This window comes from Meriones unguiculatus, chromosome 4 (assembly GCF_030254825.1).
Source record: "Meriones unguiculatus strain TT.TT164.6M chromosome 4, Bangor_MerUng_6.1, whole genome shotgun sequence".
Classification (NCBI taxonomy): Eukaryota; Metazoa; Chordata; class Mammalia; order Rodentia; family Muridae; genus Meriones; species Meriones unguiculatus.
Window position 1 is genome coordinate 70,594,631 of NC_083352.1, and position 18,923 is coordinate 70,613,553.

Below are 18,923 nucleotides of genomic sequence, written 5' to 3' on the forward strand. Positions count from 1 at the left end.
GCACTTCTCTGCCTTCTGCTGGTCAGAGGTGGGATGCAGGCACCCAAGAAAGGCCGAGACCAAGAGAAATATGGATGGTAGCGATTGCTTCTGCATCTCTGCAACTGTTTTGCAATGCATAGTTCCTATGAAATGTTTTAGAAAAAAGTGTCCAGAGCTTGCTAAGAAAAAGTAAAATGTCTCTGGATAAATTTAGAGAGAAAAGTTTATATTTGCTCACTGAAAGTGTTGCTATTTAGACTTTCACATTTTTTAAATGGAATGGAAAAAAGCTAGAGTGTCAAATTTCTGTTGCAAAGTGGTTAATCATGAAATTTAGATAGAAATGACCAAAGTGTGGTATGGTTTATGCCTTTTGCTTTTGTCTATCTCTGAAAATTGATATAATTTGTGTCTGTTGTATGCATATTACATAAACTGTATTAGACAAAATTGGAGTTAAATTTATTTCAGGATGAGTATAGCCCTAAAAATATTTATTTATCATTTGCGTTTTTAACACAATTTATTCACTTTGTATCCCAGTTGTAGCCCCCTCCCTTTTTATTTATTTATTTATTTATTTAGGGAGTGTCAAGTAAGCCATGTGGAGCCAAAAGGCAGCTTAAATAAGTCAGTTTCACCCTTCCATCATGTGGGTCCTAAGAATGGACTCTAGGTTGTCAGATCTGGCATCTGATGCCTTTGCCCACCGAACCACACCTCAAGTCCACAGTGACTTTGTTTGTTTTGGTTAATAAATACTATGAATGAATTTTTCCTTAATAATTTGAAGCAGCTCAAAGAGCAGAAATAAAAATAACTTTTCTAACAAGCATTTCCTATGCCAGATTCAACACTCTCAGATTCTGTTTGTAATATCTGGAAAATTATCACCTTACAAATGACATCACAATCTAGAAAAATAACACACTTTCTATAAGAGAACCCAACCCTACAAGAGAACAGTATCCTCATTACATTGTTGTTCCAGAGAAAGCTAGCTGTCAGTTACCAACTCCAGCCTTCAGTCTTTTAGACAGATCTCTACCATGTCTACCATGTACATAGCCAAGAAAGATTTTCCAAGGAATGTATGCAGAGCCAAAGCAATAGCCTACCAATGTATGAAGTGAAGAGCTGTGTCCGTCAGCACTCAGCAGGCAGAGGGAGGTGGCTCTGTGAGAGTTTGAGGCTAGCTTGTTGTACAAAAGCCAGTTTCATGACAGCCAGGCCTGTCTTGGAAAACAAACAAACGAAAAGAAAGAAAGAAAAAGTAAAGCCATGTGCCCATTCTCCTTTTTAAATGTTTATTATTATTATTAAATGTTTTCTTCAGTGCTAGGGATCCAGTTCAGGCCTTCTGCAAATCAGGCAAGCATCTTACCAGGAAAATGGAACTTTCCAGCCCTGGAACTATATTAGCCTTGTTTATAATTTATTTTCTCAGTTTCTCCCCCCAAATCTCCTCCTGCCCTTTGAAACAGGTCTCACTCCATAGATCGGAATCTCTCAAGTACTGGAATTGAAGGCATGCTCTGCCACACCCAACCTAGTCTTTTTCATGTCATTGTGTAGCCCTGTCTATCTTGGAACTTACTGTTTAGATCAGACTGAGTTCGAACTCACAGAGTTCTGCCTGCCTCTGGCCTGCTGAGTGCTGGAATTAAAGGCATATGCTACCGCAGCCCGACAATTTTTTCAACACCACTTAGAAACAATAAAAAATAAAAAACTTGTATTGATTATCAAATCAGGAATTTTCCAAAACGCCATATTCTTTATGAATCAAGTTTCTTCAGTTATGAATTCATTTAGGGCAATGATTCTCAACTTCCTAGTGACCCTTTAATACAGTTCCTCTTGTTGTGCTGACCCCAACCATGAAATTATTTTCGTTACTACTTCATAATTGTAATTTTGCTATTGCTCTGAATCATAATGTAAATATCAGATTTGCAGATGGTTTCAGGTGACCCCTGAGAAAGGGTCATTTGACACCCCCTAGGGGTCAGAACCCACAAGTTGAAAACTACTGATTTAGTGTGACTGTCACAGAATCAAGGTAGAAGATGAATGCTTCATGCAGCTGCAGCCCAGTGGTTTGGAGTATTTTGTACATATTTAAAAAATGTGTGCACATTTACACAGACACGGTTGAGAATATTACAAGAAAAGTTCTTCAGGCTGAGATACACAGCCCAATGGCAGAACGCTTGCCTAGGGTGCTTGAGGTCCTAGGTTCGACTCCCAGTACTAAATAATACAAGACCAAGCATATTTAGATCATTGTAGCTACTATCTGAACATAAAAACAGGTTTTGCTAAAACTGAGCAGATCAAGAGTAAGAGTTTGATTTTGTTGATGTGTCTTCTGTATTCTACAGAGTGTCTAATAATAAATTAGAATGTAATGTGTTTTTGTGTGTATTGATATAATTAAGCTCGGTAGAGTAGTTTGTGTCTTTTCAGAAGTTTGTCAGTTTTATCCCAAACTGTGCTTTTTTTTTTTTTAAGATTTATTTATTGTGTATATAATGTTATATCTGCATGTACATCTGCATGCCAGAAGAGGGCATCAGATCTTATGCCCTGTGAGCTACCATGTGGTTGCTGGGAATTGAACTCATGGAGGAGCAGCCAGTGCTCTAACCGCTGAGCCATCATTTCTCCAGCCCCAACTTGTACTTTTTGATAGCATAATAACCAGTTGTATACATTTGTATTTTCTTTTTTAAAAATTTATTTATTTATATGAATGCTGTGTATGAATGCCAGAAGAGGGCATCAGATCCCATTATAGATAGTTATGAGCCACCATGAGGTTGCTGGGAATTGAACTCAGGATCTCAGGAGGAGCAGTCAGTGCTCTAAACCATTGAACCATCTCTCCAGCTCCTAAATTTGTATTTTCATTTCAATATTTTCTTTTAAAAAATATTTCAGTAGTATGTGTTTGTGAGGTATAGAGTGGCAATTCAGTGACTTTATAGTTTATAATACTCAAATCAGCAGGTTAGCCCCTAGTACTTGTGTTTAAATTTGTGTGTGTGTGTGTGTGTGTGTGTGAGAGAGAGAGAGAGAGAGAGAGAGAGAGAAAGAGAGAAGGCTAGAGGGTTGGTGCTGGATGTCTTTTAGTCATTTCAGGTTCCATTTTGGGACTGGCTAGCTCACTGAACATGTAGACAGCATGGCCAGTGAGCCTGAAGAGTTCTGCTGTCTCTCCCAGCCCACGCCGGAATTACAGGCAAGCACTGCTGTACCTCGTGTTTTTACTTGGGTGATGGGGATCTCAACTTTCCTCATGCTCACTTGGCAAACATGTTACTGGCTGAACCATCTTCCAGTTTCTTATATCCTTAAACATCAAAAATGTATTTTTCTCAAAATTGGACATTTTTAGGAGCTACAGTGTGTGTTTGTTTGTTTAAGTCTACTGACTGCTGGGATTAAAGGCATGTTCCACCAATGCTGAGCTACCTTTATATAGTTCTTGATACTGTATTTATTTGTGTTCTCATCCTCACCAGCGTTTCATAGTTGGGTTGGTTGGTTGGTTTGTTTTTTTGATAGCAAACCCCACTTCAGATGGAGCAGATTTGTATTTCCCCTGAGACACTGAGATTAGGCAGTTTATTCAGATACTTGTTGACCATTTGGGTTTCTTCCTTTGAGGTTTGGGTTTGTTTGTTTGATTCCAGTGATAGGGTTTGAACCTAGGCCCTTTTGTATGCCCGGCTAGTGTAGTCCTGCACTATAGCCTGCCCACTTTGACTTTATTTTGAGACAGACTCTCACTAATTTGTCCAAGCTGGCTTTGAACTCACTCTGTAGCCCAGGGAGACGCTGAATTTTCTATCCTCCCGTTTTAGTCTCTAAGTACTTGGGATTACAGCCTGCATACCAGAGCCTATGGATTTCCTAGTCCTGCCTTCTGTGCTCACATGACAAGGTGGAAACTGATTATTTTGAGTTCATTTGTTACTGAGTTTTTGAGGCTTTTATATATTCTGGATGTAACTCCTTTGTTGGATAAATAGCTGTACAGGATCTCCCTGTTGTATAAATTGTCTCGTCACCGTGTTGGTGATTTCATTTGTTGTAGAAAGCTTTGTTAGCTGATACCATCTCACTGTTTTGCTTTTGCTACCTGTGTATGCCTTTTGAAATATTGGTGATACACATCTTTAATCTCAGCACTCTGAAGGTAAAGGCATGCAGATCTCTGAATTGGAGGCCAGTCTAGTTTTCCTACTGTTCCAGGACAACCAGGGCAGTGAGAGCCCTGCCCCCCTTCACACACACACACACACACACACACACACACACACACAATGTTGGTAAATGCTAGGGGTGTAGTTCAGAGATAGAGCATTTGCCAGTATGTCTGAGCATTTTGAGCTGTAACACTAAAAAGAATTTGTTGGTAATTAATAATACTCCTGTTGAAATACTTAACTTACATTTTCTATTAAACATTGTGTAGAATTTATTGGCTTATTTATTTGTGTACCCACATGCCCCACACTGTGGCATATGCTACAGCCTGCTTTTGGCGGTCAGATACAGCTTTCAGTAGTTGTTTCTCTCCTGCCATGTGGGTTCTGGGATGTCAAACTCAGATTGTCAAATTTGTGCCATCTGGTGAGCCCAGAGGCAGCACTCTTGGTTTTTTGAGATAGGGTTTCTCTTTGTAGCCCTGGCTGACCTGGAACTTACTCTGGAGACAAGGCTGGTCTTAAACTCAGAGGTCCTTCTCCTGCCTCTGCCTCTGCCTCCCAAGAGCTGGGATTAAAGGCACATGTCACCACCACCTGGCTCAGAGGCAGCACTCTTAACCATGTTCTTTCTGAGTTTTGTTTGTTTGTTTGTTTTTTAATCAGATTCTGTTGGTAACAGGCTCTCTCAAATTTATCTCACTACCCTTAGTTTATTCAACTGAAAATGAACAGTTATACTAGATATCTTAGATCACTGCCAGTGTTAACATTGTAGGACTCCAGTTCTACTGATACCAAAGTGATGTAATTGAAACCTTGGATAACTATCTATTTAAAATCTCATAGTTCCACCTGGTATAAGACGAAAGCATTCTTGAGTTACAGTTACAGCTAATGGGAAACAGAGTGTGATCTTTAATCATGTCTTGCCTTTTGATAGCATGGTTTTGCTGGTTGACTTAGTATTTATCTTTTATTAGTGTATGTAGACATACATGTATTATTAGTTTGTTTTGCCTATATTTTAATGTATTGTACCTCATTAAAAATGTTTTAATTAAACATTTTAATTAAACATAAAAATGTTTTAATTTTAATTAAAATTGTTTTTCTAAGTATTACCAAGTATTACATGCTTAAAGTATAAAGCAAATGTTAGAAATTTAGAGTGAGGAGAACACAGTAGGAATATCAAAGTTTTTTAACAATTAATTTTAATTTTAAATCATGTACATGTATGTCTGTGTGTGTATATATGCATATGAGTATAGGTATCTGGAGGCCAGAGGTGTCAGATTCCCCTGGAGCTGAAGTTACGGGAGATTATGAACTCCCTGATATAGGTAATGAGAATGAAATTCAGGTCCTGGGAGAACAGTGCAAGCTCCTACGGCCAGCTCCTCTTACCTTTTTAAACTGAGAAAGGCATGCCATTTTCGTTTTTTAGGATAGTTTTCTTAAAAAAAAAAAAAAAAGAACTTTTATACTTATTATTATTTTGAAATGTTGATTTACAGGGAGTAACAAACCCCTGTTTTGTTTTGTTTTTAAGACAGAAAACCCATGTACCTTTAATCCACTTTTCAACTGTGGTCGTATCTTATGTAACTATAGAGCAGTATCAACAATGGGAAACTGCTTTTTTATTATGAATAGATTCGTACAGCCATCTTCCCAATAAAGAACTTGCTTTACTACAAAGATCCTTTTCTGTGCTCTTATCTCTCACCCTTGGCAACAGGTAATCGATTCTGTTTATATAATTCTGTCAGGTTGAAAGTGTTACATAAGTAGAACCACACAGTATGTGACCTTTTGAGACAGGCTTTCCATCAAGTCTGAAGCCCTTCAATTTGTTCGAGGTATTGAATATGCATTTATTTATTTTGAATTTTTGAGACAGGGTTTCTTTGTGTAGCTCTGCCTGTCCTGGACTTGCTTTGTAGGCCAGTCTGGCCTCAAACTCACAGAGATCTGCCTGCCTCTCCCTCCCAAGTACTGGGACTAAAGGGATGACTGGCTCGAAATTTATTCATTTTTATTGCTGGATTGTTCATCAGTAGCACGGTTTTAACTGTTGACAGATTATGGGATATTTTGGTTTCTTGGACATTTTAACTATCACAGGTAGTGCTGCCGTCATTTGTATGTAGGTGTTTGTGTCAGTACAAGTTTTTCTTTTTGGAGGAGATACTCAGGAGTCTCAGTTACAGGATAGATTTAGGCATAGCTGTTTTTCATTGTGGCTCAAACTTTCTAATGTGTTCTACATTCTTCTAACAATTATTTTGTTTTAAAAATAGTGACATTTTTTTAAATCATGTGGGTGCTTTGCCTGCTGTGTATCTCCACTGTGGGTGCAGTACTCAGAGAGGCCAGAGAGAGAGTTGAATCCTTTGGGACCAGTTACATAGGGTTGTGAGGTGCCATGTGTGTGGGGATTGAACCTGAGTTCTCGGGAGGAGCAGCCAGTGCTCTTGAGTGCTGAGCCATCTCTCCTGCCTTGAAAATTATTGTTGTTTCTTTTCTTTTTCTTTGTTTTGAGACACAGTCTCACTGTGTAGCTCTGGTTGTCCTGGAACTTTCTGTATAGACTAGGCTGGCCTCTGTAGAGATCTACCAGCCTCTGCCTTCTAAGTGGTGGGATTAAAGGTGTGTACCACCATGCCTGGCAGAAATTCTTATTTCTAAAGTACACTTACTCTGTCTTCTTTTTTCTCAAAATGTCTTTAATTTGACAGCATTTTCTGTTCTCTGGATGAAATTTGTAGTTTATACTCTTGATGTTTTTGAGACACAGTTTCACTTTGCTGCCCTGATTGGCCTGGAACTCACTGTGTAAACCTGGCTGGCTTTAAACTCATAGAAATCTCCCTGTCTCTGCACCCTGAGTATAGGGATTAAAGATGTATGCCACCATGGCCTATGTAATTTGTCTGCTTAATCTTGGTACTCCCTTGACCCTCTTGGTTGTCACTGGTTCCAGGCTGTTTCTTGCCTTCCTGTCTTTGCTCATGTAGTTTCCTTGGTGTCCCTTTACTACTCCATCTCTACAGGGTCTGCTCAAATGACATTTTAATGACCTCTTTTATCTTACCAGCTGGAAAATCTAGGTTTTTCCAACTCCCTTATCTTTTCCAGGTTTTGTTGTTTTGTTTGAAATAGGGCTTCTTGTGTGGCCTTGGCTGTTCTGGACTGACTTTATAGACCAGGCTGGCTTTCTGAATATAGAGATCCATCCATCACTGCCTCCCAAGTGCTGGGATTAAAGGTATGCAGCACCATGCTGAGCTAATTTTTTTTTTTTTTTTTTAGTTTTTAGTGAATTTTATTGGTGTTGCTTTGAAAACTGAGAAAAGATGGTAAGGAACTTCTTTCACATTTATGTATTCTTTCATTCATTCATTCATTCATTTCTCTTTGATAACCCTTTCTGGACTGTAAAATTGAGGGCAGGACCATTTTGATTCATTTAGTTTGTACATACTGCATGCAGAGTAATATTTCATAGATAAATAAATTAGGCATGTGAGGGTATTTGCATCTCTAGTGTCTTACTTTCTAGCACTTGTGTGAAGCAGGCCCTTGGTAAGTGCAGTATTGTACAAGACCTGTGACTCTCCAGCCTCACTGTTAGGCACATCATTGTCATGTGTATCTAATTGGACACTTTTGATAAATTATTCCTCTGATAACTGGAAAGTATTTGAAGCTGTCTTGTACAGTTGGCCTGAAGCCATCTGTTCACAAGGCCGAGCAGTGTGGTAGGTAAGAACACGCATTTTGAACTGTTCTTGCCGGGCTCAGACCTTAATTTGTTTTGTTTGCTGGCTTAGTTCTGTCTTGGGTAAGTTGCTGACACATTTGTATCAGTCGTCTCATCTATAAAATGAAGACATTAGGGGTGTCCACTTTATATGGCTGTTGTGAGGATTGTTTGAACATGAGAGTGACAACTCAGAACTGTCTCTGGCGTGTTGTGCATTCCGTGCTCAGATGCTCTGCGGTTTCCTCCTCTCTTCTAATGGCTGCTGATAAGAGGGGCCATAGTTCTCATCCTATCACTGAACTAATAAGTACTCTTCAAACTCTATAACTCAGAAAGGACTACGTGGTTGACAACAAGGCTCAATATGTATTTTTGTCACTTTCCTCAACATGAAAAGGATGTCATTCCCTTTTCTTCTATTAATTTTTATGTCAGCTCTTTGGCTGGCTCTAGGATCCTAACTGAGTGACTAATAATAGTAAAGTATGAATTCTTCACAAGGAAGGTGAAGCCTGAAAACATGTTTTTATACATTCTAGTCAAATAATGATAAAGTTGTGAAGGAAGGACAGAACAGTGAATATCTGTATTGGGGTAGTGATTTTGGCTTCACTAAGGTAATGGGGGTGGCATACAAGCTAGAGGGGCATAAGGATGACTTTGTTTATTTGAGTTTTATGCAGCCACATTGCCACTTTTGGTAATCAAGGCTATCCTCCAGACTTGGTACATGAAGGCTAGTCCTCAAGACAGATCTGAAAGGAAAGCAAAAAGGACAGGACAGACAAACAGCCCTTTCTGGTGTTGTAGTTCCTCAAGTGATTTCAACTGGAAATAGTAAATATCAAACCAATTTGGCGTGTTTTGAGATGGCAGCTCTTTATCTCTTCGGTTCCATTCATGTGAAATATGACAGTGGGCAAACTAAGCTGTGCTCCTGAGGGCATTACTTAGGTGTTTGTAAATCATAAAGGTGGTTTGCTTTGTGGTTACTGGAGGAGACCTGGAAAGTGTGTCTTCTGTATTATGAAAGTTTCCGTTTTCATGGAGACTTTTGCAAATAAGCAATAATAAATCCTTTTTCACATCTTTCTGAAATCTTTGGTATTAGGCATCAAAACAGGTTATGCATAAATTGAAATGCAAAACACAGTATTTCAAGCATGAAACTATTTCATTTCATTGGAGCCTTGTAACCATGAGATCAGTAGGCCAGGATCCCTATGTACAGCTCCTAATCAGCTGTTCTTCCCTGTAACAACTATAAACTCATCTTTGATTGTTCCCCCTTCTCTATCAACTCACTATCCGAGCACATGTCCACAGACAGTTCCTTTCTGTATTACAAAGTACCTAAAATATACCTGCATCTTATTTTGAGTATATTTCTCTTGTACTTCTAAAGATACTAATTTTACCTTTTGAGCTTCTTTATAGTTAAATGATTGGTTTAATTTGAATCTTCTGGTTTGAGTTTGTTGTCCATCTATGTAGAGAATGTATTATGGTCTTACAGGTAGTAGGAAATGGTTTGTTTATACCACATACTGTATAGTAAGTAAAGGTTAAAATAGAGCTATTGGTGTCTGTAACTGTCTCAGCAGTTCGGTGCAGAAGGATCAGGAGTTCAATGTTATCCTGAGCTTTGTGAGACCCTGCCTCAAAAAAAAAAAAAAAAAAGAAATGTTTTAAAGATGTGTTTTATTATTTTCAATTGTGTATGTGTGCACATGTGTGCATACATGTGTGTGCAGTGACTCTGGAGCCAGAGGCCTCAGATCACCTGGAGCAGGAGTTACAAGAATTTGTGAGCTTCCCAGTGTGGGTGCTGGGAACTGAACTTGGATCCTTTGGAAGAACAAGTAAATTACTGAGCTGTATCTCCAGTCCCAAAGCCAAATGTTGTAATAAACTCCATCAGGGTAGTTATACCAATCACCTCATTGTCCAGTGTCTGTGTTTGTGACCGCCACTGACCACCACTGCATAGTTGATAACTAGGCAAATGTAGAATGTAGGTCATTCTAGAGAATTGTGCCAAACTGTTCCATCTGTCCTCTGCCCCTCTGAGAAAGAGATGAATATATTAAAGATATATGATAACTCAATGTAATTCATAGCTCTAGCCTCTGTCCTGGGTGGAAAACAGATAGGAAAAACAACTGGGGACTTCAGATGGCCAGTTTTCTTAGGTGCAGTGATGTCTTCCTCTAACTCCTCTTGGTCTTGCTGTAAGACAGGGTTGTCTCAGACTCACAATCCCTGACTTCTACCTCCCAGGTACAGGCTTGCAGGCATATACCAGCCACCGTGCCTAGAGGAAGTTGTCATTATCACAGTGTGTGTGCTGAAATATTTATATTTAATGTCATAATCTCTTCATGTTAAATGGTTTAGCCTTATCGCACCTCACTCGCTATATATATCTAGATACATGTAAAATGCATGTGGAAAAATATTTCAGTCTTGAATTTGAATTTTGCCTGCTAATTCAAGTAGGACCTCAGTTACTTGAATTATATTTTTTGGTCCTTGTTGTCTCATCTATAAAGTGAAGTTAATCTGCCTCATTAAACTGCTGAATATTAGAAAAATTGATATAGCCTCAGAATACTGTCTGCAAATTAATAACTGTAGCTGTGCTGCTTTGTCACTATGACATGTATTTTGTAATCTGTTACTGAGAGATGCAAGGGTGCACATTACAAAGCAGAGAGAGCCTTTGAGCAAGTAGGCAAAGATGAAGCGGCCTTAGTCCTACTGTGGAATGAGAAATTATATGAGCACTGTCTGATGTGCAGCATAGGTCTGTCAGATTTCTCCTGTCCTTCCCCATCTAACACAGATGGTGTTGAGCTACCCAGATACTAAGATGGTTTTGTCACCTGTGCTGAAGTTAAACTCCCCAGAAGAAACACAACAAACCCAGTGCTTCTTGTCCTCCAGCACACTGCTTTCTCTGGATAAAAGATAGGCTGGAAAGAAAGCTACTGAACAGTAAAAAGGATTTACAGAGATTACTATAGCAGTGGTTCTCAACCTGTGGGTCCTCAGATACTCTGTATAACAAATATTTACATTATGATTCACATCAGTAGCATTAAAGGGTCACAGTATTAGAAGGTTGAGAGCCACTGCCTCACACTGATACTAAATCCTGGGTTGGAAAAGTTGGTTTTGCAGTTTATTGAAACAAAACATGCCATGCTTTTATGCAAGCATTTGTAGAGAGATAGGAAAGACATCTTTTAGTTCCTCCCAGGTACTGAAGGGAAACAACATGAACTTTGCTTTACTTAGTTTTGAACCAGTATCTCATATGGTCCTAGTTTAAAAATTCAGAGGTCCAAAGGGCTTATGTGGAATCTGTAAGGTGGCTTAGTGGGTAAAAGTACTTGCCTCTGAGCCTGATGACTGGAGTTCATTCTCAGGATGCTGCAAGTTGTCCTCTGACCTCTACATGAATGCTTTGACACAGGAATAGGGAGGGACGCTTGCTGTCTTTCTCTTACTCATTTGTTTTCTCTCTCTCACACACAAATAAATAATAAAAAATAGAAAGGGCTCTTTATATATTTTTTGTTTTGTTTAGTTTTCAAGACAGGGGTTTCTCTGTGTAGCCCTGACTGTCCTGGAATGCACTCTTTAGACCAAGCTGTCTTCAAACTCAGAGAGATCTGCCTGCCTCTGTCTCTCAAGTGCCACCACTGACAAGCTCACCACAGCTCTTAAATAGGGATTTCTCTAAGGAAGAGAGATAAAAGATAGACTAAAAATTCAGCAATGAAAGAGTAGCTCTGCTGATGTTAAGAACACCAGATTTAAAGTTGTGTTTATTCTCATTTCATCAGGTGTATAAGAACCTCATAGAAAATAAGTTGAAAATATATCTATGAATTTGCGTAATAAAGTGGTGAATACCTATGATTCTTGAATTTGGTGACAAGAGAATTAGGTATTCAAGGCCTACATAGGCCTTTGTCTATCTAGTGGATTAAAGGAGACCCTGCCTCAGAAACAAGGATATGTTTTGAGTTCTATAAATAATTTAGATAACAATGATGTTGACAAAAACCCTACCCTCAGTTTAAATTTAAATAAAATTACCTTAAAAATAAACAGACTTCAAGTTAGGTTTATTTTAACCTTTTTATTTTTCATTTCATAAAGATAGATGATGGATGGATCATCCCAGAGGGTGGGGAAATAGGTAAGGGTGCTTGCTTTACATGTGTGGAGGACCTACGTTCAGATCCTCATTACCTATGTAAAAAGCCACAAAATGCCGGAGGCCACCTGTAACCCTAGCATCACACCACTGGGAGTAGAGGCAGGATGGGGCTTGTGGCCACCAGTTTAGCACCAGGTTTAGTGAGAAACTTCTGTCTCAAAGAAATAAGATGGAAAGTGATAGAGCAGGGCACCTAATGCCATTGTCTGGCCTCTGCACACATAGGTACATGTACCCACATACAGTGAATGAATGAATGAATAAGTGCATTATAGAAAATGTGTTGAACTCAAGCTGAATGTGGTGGTGCTCACTAGTTAATCCTCAAGTTGGAGATCACCCTGGGCTATCTAGTGAGGCCTTGTCTCAACAATTCAGGGTGGTAAGGATTGAACTCCTGTTATTAGGCCACTGAAATCTCTACTTAGCAGGAACCAAACTAATCTGAACCAAGGTCCACACAAAAGATAGTGTTATTTGTTTCTTGTTCTGTGGAACAGTCAGCTGTTTTCATTATCTATTATCTATAATGTGGGATGAAGTTTAACTAAGACCCACTGATAGTCAAAGGCTGAACACAGAAGTGGATTGTTTTTGTGTCTTGATAAGATAGTATTAACCTCTGATGCATCAGGACTTCCTTAATTGCTCATGACTGCAGAATGCATATTTAGTTTTCATCTCAAATTGAAATGCTTCGTTAATACATACCGATTACCATTTTAGAGCTGGGGACATATCTTAGGGGGAGAGCCCTTGTTGAGCATACATGCGGCTTGAGTTCAGTGCCCAGCAGTGGCAAAGCAAAACCCTTCTGGGAAAGGAACAAGTACCAAGCTTTACATGCAGTAAATGTGGATCAAGTTGGGTATGGTGGTGTGTGCCTGTGATCCCTGCACCGTGAGAAGCAAAGGTAGAAGGATCATAGTAAGTTTGCATGGTGAGTGCCAAGGCCACAGAGTGAGGCCCAGTAGCAAGAAAAAACAAAAATGTGAATCAAGATTTAATGGTGTAATAATGAGTTAGTGTTTAAGTAGCATCTTGGATTCTTTAATGTCTTATCGTGTTCATAGAGCTCTGACCCATGGGACGTGGTAATATAACAACAGTGTGAACAACTGTTAACAGTGAAGAACTGGGCAGAACAGTGTGCAGTGAGTCACGCGCTGCAGTGTCACCATGTTTCATAACACGAAATGGCACTCAGGCTAAAGTTTTCTAAGTACATTTCATATGTGAGAGAAATGTAACTAATAGTTTTGTAGGTTGTACTTTTTACACTTTTAAAATGCTCTTTTGAGTATGAATTACTTATATATATATACAAATATATACACATACATACTTGGTTTTGAGAAGAGATCTCTCACAGAATGTGGGGACTTGGAGCTTACTAATTCCAGTAGGCTGGCCGGCCAGTGAGCTCTAAGGACCCACCTGCCTCTCCTCCCCAGCACTGGGATTACAAACATACTGCTATATACTCCCTTTTCCAGCCTCTGACCCCAGCCTTTTTAAGCGGTTCTTACATGGTGCTGGGGATCCAGTTCTAGTTCTCATGCTCGCCTGGCAAGCACTTTACCAACTGAGCCAGTCCTGTAGTTGATTGTGTGTGTTGCACCTATATGTAATGGTCTTGTTAACCTGGCGTTAGTTCTTTAGAAACATTTGGGTTTTTTGTTTGTTTGTGTGTTTTTGTCTTGTTTCCACCCCCCCACTCCCCACCTTTTTGAGACAAGGTCTCACTGTGTAGCCCTGGCTGGTCTGGAACTTATGTATGTTAGGTTGGCCTGAAACTCATATATATATGAATGAATGAATGAATATACACACTGCTGGGGCCTCCTCCATACGAGCACACACTCTACCACTGAGCTATATATACCCTTGGTTCTAAACATTGTGGAACACTTCATGAATGTGTGTGTCATCTTTGTACAGAAACCATGTTAATCTTTGTATTCCAGTTTTGGTATTTATGCTACCAAAGCACCATTGGGTCTTCTGTATGCACAATCAAGTTATCTGCACACCTTTTACTTCTCTTGTCCTTGTTGCTAGAGCCTTTAATGTTTCCTAGAAGCATCAAGAGTCATCTTTATTCCAGGTATTTGGAGGAAGGCTTTCCTTATGGAATCAGAAATTAGTATCTTCTTCAAAGATGCCTTTTATCAAGTTGAGAGATTTCTTTCAATTTTTAGTTTGGTGAGTTTGTTTGGTTTTGGTTTTTGGTTTTTCAAGAGACAAGGTTTCTCTGTAGCCTTGGCTGTACTGGATTTGCTTTGTAGACCAGGCTGGCCTCAAACTTACAGAGATCCGCCTGCCTCTGCCTCCCCGAGTGTTGGGATTACAGGCGTGCAGTTTGGTGAGTTTTTACTATGAGGAATGATTGATGAATTTTGTTAAATGTGTTTCTTCATATTTTGATGTGATTTTATGGTTTTCTTTTTTTAGCTTGTTAATATGGAGAGTTGATTATTTTCTTTTGCTATTAAATCAGGTTGGCATTGTTGGGATAAATGCCACTTGGTTTTAATTTTATGTCCTTAAAATTCTTCTGAAATTTTGTATCTCTGTGCATGAGAGCTAACCAGTTCATGGTTTTAGTTTCTTGTTACCTCTTTAATTTTGTTGTCAAGAATGAATTCAGAAATATCCTTCCCTTGAAGGGCTTATAGAAAATTGTGTTTGTTTGTTTCTTTGATTTGTTTGTTTTTTTTCAAGACAGGGTTTCTCTATGTAGCCCTGGTTGTCCTAGAACTAACTCACTGTGTAGACCATGCTGTCCTTGGATTCAGTGATCCGCCTGCCTTTACCTCTTTCATGCTGGGCCACCCCTTCACCACTACCTGGCATAACCGGACTTTTGGCTAATTGGGTTCTTTTGTCTACCTCCCTGCACCACCCCTATCCCTTCCAACCCCCCACACTAGTTAGGACAGAAAAAAAGGATCGAAGTGAAAGGGGCATTGAGTTTGTTAGGCTGCTTCCTGCTGGTTAGGGGTGTTGAGCTCCTCAGGGGAGGCTATCTCTAGCCAGCAACCATCTGGCCCAGCTATAGGGGGAGCAGCGGCTGTCCTTCTCTTGGGGCTCTGGCATTGATAAATCCTTTAGAGAGTCCCCAGAATTTCCAGTTTAAACTTTTCAACTGGCAAAATCATGCCCCAGCCAGAGTATGAGACAAATTATAGTTAGCTGCTGTGGACGGTTTAATCCCACACAGGGATTAAAACAAAAACATATTCCTAACATTAACTGGGTTTTTACCTTTTTTTTTTTTTCAAGACAGGGTTTCTCTGTGTAGCCTTGGCTGTTATAACTGGGTTTTTAAAGAAACCAAAATTCTCGCTACAACCTGGCTTTGGCATTATTTTTTTATTTTATTTTATTTTAGTTTTTGTTTTTTGAGACAAAGTTTATCAGTGTAACAGTTCTGGCTGTCCTGGAACTCACTCTGTAGACTGCTGAGCTGCCTATTATTACTGCCTTTTATTTATTTATTTATTTTTTTAAATATGTGACTGCTCTATCTGCATGTATATCTGCATGCCAGAAGAGGGCATCAGATCACATTATAGATAGTTGTGAGCCACCATGTTTTTTTCTGAGAATTGAACTCTGGACTTCTGGAGGTCAGTCAGTGCTCTTAACTGCTGACCCATCTCTCCAGCCCCTAGTATTATTTCTTAATGCTACAATTGACCAGTGAAGTCCTCTGGGCCTGAAATTTTCTTGGTAAGAATGTGTTACATACTCAATTTCTTTAAAGGTTTGGTTTTCGTTTTGATTTATTTATGCAGGGCGTGGGGATAGTCGTGGCATTCATGTGAATGGAGGTTAGCAGACAACTTGACAGAGAACTGTTCTCTCTTTCTACATGTGCATTCCACACATCAAACTCAGGTTGTTTGGCTTGGCAGCAAGTACCTTTACTCACAGAGCCATCTTTCTGCCCCCAGTACTTTTGGTTAGTGATATCTGTTCTCATGTCTGGTATTTCTTCTACTTTGTTCTTAATATTCTCTGTCTTGGAGCTGGAAAGATAACTCATCAGTTAAGAGCACTGGTTGCTCTTTCAGAAGTCCTGAGTTCAATTCCCAGCACCCACATGGTGTCTCACAGCCATCTTTAATGTGATCTGATGCCCTCTTCTGGCATGCAGCCATACATGCAAAATAGAGCACTCATATACATAAAATACATAAATAAATAAACCTTAAAAAATATTCTCTCAGGCTGGAGAGATGGCTCAGAGGTTAAGAGCACTGGCTGCTCTTTTAAAGGTCTTGAGATCAATTCCCAGTAACCACATGGTGGCTCACAACCATCTATAATGAGATCTGGTGCCCTCTTCTGGCCTGCAGGCATACATACAGGCAGGATACTTTACACATAACAAACAAACAAACAAACAAACAAATAAATAAATAAAAATTTTAAGGGTTCTCTTTTTCTCCCTCCCTCCCTCTCATTCCCTTCCTCATTTCCTCCCTCTCTGCCTACCTCTCTTTCCCCTTCTCCCTTCTTAAAGCAGAGTTGGGGTTTTGTTAGATATTTAAATAAGGCCTGTAAATGTTAAGCCCAGGCCAGGAGGAGGTGCTCAGGAAGAAAGCAAGGATGTAGGTGTAGCTTCTGTGAGGGCCCCTTGATTGTCCTTACAACACTCATGGATGAGATTTTGAAGATGATGATGAGTGTATTTGAAGAAAAGGGTTTGGAAAAAAACAAAAATTAAAGGAGATCACAATATGGTTCCTTAAGGGCATTGGACAGGATTCTAATTGATAAAAGTCTGGATCATGAGATGCCATAACTGTAAACAAAGTTAAGATTTTTGTTTGAGAGTTTCACAAAATATCTAGGGAATGGAATGAGGCTGTACCAGAGGTCAGACACATTTAGGCTTTATGCCTAATCATTTATGACTTTAACATAAAACATCTATATGTGAAAGAAATATTTCCGTGCAGTAGCCTTTACAGTAGATGTTAATTATGCTAGATTCTTGCTTCTCGGTGAGCAGGAGGCTTTAATCAGACTTAAGAGCAAGGGACTTTTCTTCCCATATAATTTTCCCTGTCTTCCTATCTTGCCTCATCTCCCACCCCAACTCCTACCTCCGTTTTTAGACGGTCTTAGTATGTAGCTCTGCCTGTCCTGCCTGTCCTGGAAATCACTTTGTAGATCTGGCTGACCTTGATGTCACAGAAGTCTACCTGCACCAGTCTCTTGAGCATTGGAATTAAAGCCGTGCCCAGCTGATCCTTTTGAAGTTTTGTGTCTGTAACTTCTTCCATGCTTGAAGAGGAGCATGCTTCCTACTTTCCAAGTCTCAACCTCCAAGGGAGACATGAGAAGGGTCCGAGCTTGTCGATTGGAGGGAGTTATCATTTGAGGAGAATTATCAGTGCTTTTGGGGTAACATGGATGAGAAAGTCATGTTAAGAGAGTCAGAGAAGGAGGCTCAGTTCCACACTGTCATTCACAGCAGCCCGAGGAGTTCCCCAAATCTGTTAGGGACTTAAACTCACACCCAGCTGGGATTAGTGGTGTCTATGCAGAAAAGGATCTCTGGATGAGTCCTTTGGAACAGAACTGGGCTTCTGAGGTTTATTTTATTTCATTTGATGTGTGTATGCATATGTGTCTGTCTGAGGTATGTGCACATGAGTTCAAGTGCTGGGACCTGCAGAGCATCTAATCTCCTAAAGCTGGAGCTACAGGCAGTGTGAGCCACCTGTCATGGGATCTCAGGTTCTTCATAGGAGCATTATGTACCCTTAACCACTGAGCCCTCTCTCCAGCCTCCAGTTGGAAATTAATCTTTTAACACTTTTATTTTCTGTGTATGGGGTGTTGTGCCTGCATGTGTGTCTGAGCACCTTGTGTGTATGTTTGGAAGCCAGAAGAGGATGCCAGATTCCCTTGTACTTAGAGTTACGGATGCTGTGAGCCGCTGTTTTGAGTGCTGAGACTCAAACCTGAGTCCTCTGGAGGAGCTGCAAATGTTGTTAACTTTGGAACCGTCTCTTCAGTCTCAGAGTGGACTGTAAAAGGAACTTTCATTTGACTGGTTCAGTTGTTGTCTCGGGGGCCTGCTGCCTCTGTCTGCTAACCTAGGCCTCGTCCTGGAAGCTTCTGGCCTTTGTGCAGTCTACTCTAGGCCTAGAATAGTTTCAGTCTCTGAGAGTTACTGCTTAATAAGCTCACCCTTTCTTGTTCTTATTATACTCAGGACTGGCCGGTTCAACTCAGCAGTTCTGGCTCAAACCCCTCTCCCAACTGACTTATTCAATCTGGCTTTTCTCTCAGTCGCTGAATTGCTTGGCCTCTAACTCCAGCAGTCTTTTTTAATCTTCTGGCTCCTCATTCTCTGGCTTGTTCTGTCTTCACCTGTGTCTAGCTTGTTCTCTCTCTGCAACCTGTCTCTATTATTGTTCTGGTAAAACTGCCTCTTCTCTCTCCCTCTCTCATTGCCCTTCAATTAGCTTCCCTTTTCCTCTGTCTTCTCGTAAGAGTGGTTGGGTACATCCTATTTTTGTCAAGTCTTTTTCTAATTTGTCACTGTTTTCTGCCACTCAAAGTAGACATCATTTACAAACGTGGGCACTTCCTTCTACAGACTATCTTTACCTTCATTGTTTTGGAGAAAAGGTGTGTACTCCCATGCCTGGACCTAAGCTTTCTTTTACCTAATACTTGCTTTATACCAGGCTGACCTTGA

At 39.9% G+C, this 18,923-nt stretch overlaps 1 protein-coding gene and 1 pseudogene across 3 annotated transcripts in view; one reads left to right on the top strand and one right to left on the bottom strand.

Moving 5' to 3' along the window:
- Samd8 (sterile alpha motif domain containing 8) overlaps positions 1 to 18,923 on the top strand; it is a 48,774-nt gene that overhangs the window by 3,470 nt on the left and 26,381 nt on the right. The window lies entirely within an intron of this gene.
- On the bottom strand, positions 14,096 to 14,192 carry LOC132653818 (U6 spliceosomal RNA; annotated as a pseudogene).